The sequence below is a fragment of the Papaver somniferum genome, unplaced genomic scaffold (assembly GCF_003573695.1).
Source record: "Papaver somniferum cultivar HN1 unplaced genomic scaffold, ASM357369v1 unplaced-scaffold_122, whole genome shotgun sequence".
Lineage (NCBI taxonomy): Eukaryota > Viridiplantae > Streptophyta > Magnoliopsida > Ranunculales > Papaveraceae > Papaver > Papaver somniferum.
In genome coordinates, this window is record NW_020621270.1 from 1,200,541 (window position 1) to 1,205,745 (window position 5,205).

Sequence of the window (5,205 nt, forward strand, 5' to 3'; positions counted from 1 at the left end):
ATATGGAGTATGTACAAGATAGGGCGCAGTTAGTGAATAAAACGGAGGTTAGAATTTTATTACACATTTCACATTTTTAACTCTAAATTGGATGGTCAACACGGTCAATCAACGCCAATTCGTTGACTGGGCACCAAACTCAGATATTGACAAAGTTAGGCCCCATACGCGAAAGTGTACCATTTTATAGGCACCAAACTCAAAATATCCAATCTAATAATGAACTTCTAATCTTTTAAAAAGGTCATAGATTACCTATAATAAAACATGGAAAGAAGGAGATAAGGTTTTCAACCGTTAATAACTTCTCAACGATTATGGGATCTTCTTTAAGCTAGATAATCATTGCAAAATTTGAATAAAATACCATAAACACAAATGACTCAAGGAAGTCCGCAGGCTTCGTTAGATGTCGGAACTCTATGATCAAGACCAAATCATGAAACATAAAGACTCCCCTTTAATAGAAAATTTTCAGAAAAAATATTCACTGCATAAATTACATGTCTAGAGGCTTGAGAGTCGAAAAAATCTTGCATTTTGGATGCCTTGACTCAAGGAAGTCCAGTGACTTCGTTAGAAGTCGAAACCCTTTTTTTAAAACCAAACTATAAACTAGATAAACTCATTTTTATAATAAAATTTTCTAAAAAATTATTGTGGTAAAAAATAATACATTCAAAGGCTCTACATGTTATCCAAATTGCATTACTAAGTATGTTGATTCCAAAAATAAAGAGGGAAGTCATCCCTTACATCGAAAATAAGGATGAAACACCAATTGCTAAGCGTCCAAATCCTAAAAAATTTCCTGTATACTGTGGGAAACTGAAAGACAGAGGTAACAGATAAAGAATGAGGTCATTCCCACTTTGTATGAAGAAGCTATGAGCAAAATAGTCGAAAAAGAGATAACACAAAACCTTGGGGGACAAAGTGAGTTATATAAGTAGACAATATTTATAATAAGGGGTATTTTGTGTTTGGTGCTTATAAAATGGCACACCTTTGCCTTTGGTACCTAAATTTGTCGGAATTTGAGTTTGGTGTGGGTCCCAATCAAGCAGTTGACTTAACAGATGACTGGTGGACCGTTCACAAGCTGTGTTGGAGCACAACTTGTTGCTCAGCCCCTCGCAAAGTTTTGTAAATAAATACGTGTCTTTGTGAATAATTGTTTAAACAATTATTATTTGATTTAACTAGTTCACTAACACGGACCACGGTAGGGAAATCTCACTAGATCATTTTCCAAACACGTTACGAGCGTTCCAGAGAAATAATGCTTACTTATCTGACTGCCATGATAACCATGGATTACATAAAGTGGAAACAAATTTAATTAATACAATAATGATTAATTTGGAAAATGAATAGGGTCATTTACATGGATTCATTTGTTCAATACAATAATGGTTAGTTTGAAGGTTTAAGGAAACGATTATTGGGGTTTACATGAGAGATAGATTTTGGATGATTTACCGGTAAACAATGAAGGGAGCTATGCTTATACTTTGGATTTAATTTTGAGTAAACAGGTGGTCATATGAGAAAATAAGGGTGGCTCAGTGTATGATTTTAGATTAGCAATGAAAGAAGATGGCAATGGTATTAAGAGTGGAACCTAAAACCTCGTGAATGAAAATCAACAACTCTCATTTATCAAACATGGAGTATGTAGAAGATAGGGCGCAGATAGTGAATAAAACGGAGGTTAGAATTTTATTAAAAATTTCACATTTTTAACTCTAAATTGGATGGTCAACACGATCAATCAACGCCAATTCGTTGACTGGGCACCAAACTCAGATATTGACAAAATTAGGAACCAAACGCGAAAGTGTACCATTTTATAGGCACCAAACTCGAAATATCCCTTCTAATAATGAACTTCTAGTCTTTTAAAAAGGTCATAGATTACCTAAAATAAAACATGGAAAGAAGGAGATAAGGTTTGCAACCGTTAATAACTTCTCAACGATTATGGGATCTTCTTTAAGATAAATAATCATTGCAAAATTTGAATAAAATACCATAAACACAAATGACTCAAGGAAGTCCGCAGGCTACGTTAGATGTCGGAACTCTATCATCAAGACCAAATCATGAAACAGAAAGACTCCCTTTTAATAGAAATTTTTTAGAAAAAATATTTCCTGCACAAATTACATATCTAGAGGCTTGAGAGTTGAAAAAAACTTGCATTTTGGATGCATTGACTCAAGGAAGTCCAGTGACTTTTTTAGAAGTCTAAATCCTCTTTTTAAAACCAAACTATAAACTGGATAAACTCATTTTTATTATAAAATTTTCTAAAAAATTATTGTGGTAAAAAATAATACATTTAAAGGCTCTGCATGTTATGCAAATTGCATTTCTACGTATGTTGATTCTAAAAATAAAGAGGGAAGTCATCCCTTACATTGAAAACAAGGATGAAAAACCAATTGCTAAGCGTCCAAATCTTAAAAAATTTCATGTATACTGTGGGAAACTGAAAGACAGAGGTAACAGATAAAGAATGAGGTCATTCCCACTTCGTATGAAGAAGTTATGAGCAAAATAGTCGAAAAAGAGATTACACAAAACCTTGGGGGACAAACTGAGTTATATAAGTAGACAATATTTATAATAAGGGGTCTTTTTAGTTTGGTGCCTATAAAATGGCAAACCTTTGCCTTTGGTACCTAACTTTGTCGGAATTTGAGTTTGGTGTGGGTCCCAATCAAGCAGTTGACTTAACGAATGACTGGTGGACTGTTCACAAGCTATGTTGGAGCACAACTTGTTGCTCGCCCCCCGCCAACTTTGGTAAATAAATACGTGTCTTTGTGAATAATTGTTTAAACAATCATTATTTAATTTAACTAGTTCACTAACAAGGACCACGGTAGGGAAATCTCTCTAGATCATTTTCCAAACACGTTACGAGCGTTCCAGAGATATAAGGCTGACTTATCTGACTGCCATGATAACTATGGATTTACATAAAGTGGAAACAAATTTAATTAATGCAATAATGATTAATTTGAAAAATGAATAGGGTCATTTACATGGATTCATTTGTTCAATACAATAATGGTTAGTTTGAAGGTTTAAGGAAACGATTATTGGGGTTTACATGAGAGATAGATTTTGGATGATTTACCGTTAAACAATGAAGGGAGCTATGTTTATACTTTGGATTTAATTTTTTGTAAACAGGTGGTCATATGATAAAATAAGGGTAGCTCAGTGTATAATTTTATATTAGCAATGAAATAAGATGGAAATGGTATTGAGAGTGGAACCTAAAACCTCGTGAATGAAAATCAACAACTCTCATTTCTCAAACATGGAGTATGTAGAAGATAGGGCGCAGTTAGTGAATAAAACGGAGGTTAGAATTTTATTAGATATTTCACATTTTTAACTCTAAATTGGATGGTGAACACGGTCAATCAACGCCAATTCGTTGACTGGGCACCAAACTCAGATATTTATAAATTAGGCACCAAACGCGAAAGTGTACCATTTTATAGGCACCAAACTCGAAATATCCCTTCTAATAATGAACTTCTAATCTTTTAAAAAGGTCATAGATTACCTATAATAAAACATTGAAAGAATGAGATAAGGTTTTCAACCGTTAATAACATCTCAACGATTATGGGATCTTCTTTAAGCTAGATAATCATTGCAAAATTTGAATAAAATACCATAAACACATATGACTCAAGGAAGTCCGCAGGCTTCGTTAGATGTCGGAACTCTATGATCAAGACCAAATCTTGAAACAGAAATACTCCCCTTTAATAGAAAATTTTCAGAAAAAATATTCCCTGCACAAATTACATGTCTAGAGGCTTGAGAGTCGAAAAAAGCTTGCATTTTGGATGCATTGACTCAAGGAAGTCCAGTGACTTCGTTAGAAGTTGAAATTTTTTTTTTAAAACCAAACTATAAACTAGATAAACTCATTTTTATTATAAAATTTTCTAAAAAATGATTGTGGTAAACAATAATACATTTAAAGGATCTACATGTTATCCAAATTGCATTTCTACGTATGTTGATTCCAAAAATAAAGAGGGAAGTCATCCTTTACATTGAAAATAAGGATGAAACACCAATTGTTAAGCATCCAAAACCTAAATTGTTTTCCTGTATACTGTGGGGAACTGAAAGACAGAAGTAACAGAAAAAGAATGAGGTCATTCCCACTTCGTATGAAGAAGTTATGAGCAAAATAGTCGAAAAAGAGATTACACAAACCCTTGGGGGACAGAGAGTTATATAAGTAGACAATATTTATAATAAGGGGTATTTTGTGTTTGGTGCTTATAAAATGGTACACCTTTGCCTTTGGTACCTAACTTTGTCGGAATTTGAGTTTGGTGTGGGTCCCAATCAAGCAGTTGACTTAACTGATGACTGGTGGACCGTTCACAAGCTGTGTTGGAGCACAACTTGTTGCTCGGACCCCCGCCAACTTTTGTAAATAAATACGTGTCTTTGTGAATAATTGTTTAAACAATCATTATTTAATTTAACTAGTTCACTAACACGGACCACGGCAGGGAAATCTCTCTAGATCATTTTCCAAACACGTTACGAGCGTTTCGGAGAAATAAGACAGACTTATCTGACTGCCATGATAACTATGGATTTACATAAAATGGAAACAAATTTAATTAATACAATAATGATTAATTTGAAAATTGAATAGGGTCATTTACATGGATTCATTTGTTCAATACAATAATGGTTAGTTTGAAGGTTTAAGGAAACAATTATTGGGGTTTACATGAGAGATAGATTTTGGATGATTTACCGGTAAACAATGAAGGGATCTATGCTTATACTTTGGATTTAATTTTGAGTAAACAGGTGGTCATATGAGAAAATAAGGGTGGCTCAGTGTATGATTTTAGATTAGCAATGAAAGAAGATGGCAATGGTATTAAGAGTGGAACCTAAAACCTCGTGAATGAAAATCAACAACTCTCATTTATCAAACATGGAGTATGTAGAAGATAGGGCGCAGATAGTGAATAAAACGGAGGTTAGAATTTTATTAAAAATTTCACATTTTTAACTCTAAATTGGATGGTCAACACGATCAATCAACGCCAATTCGTTGACTGGGCACCAAACTCAGATATTGACAAAATTAGGAACCAAACGCGAAAGTGTACCATTTTATAGGCACCAAACTCGAAATAT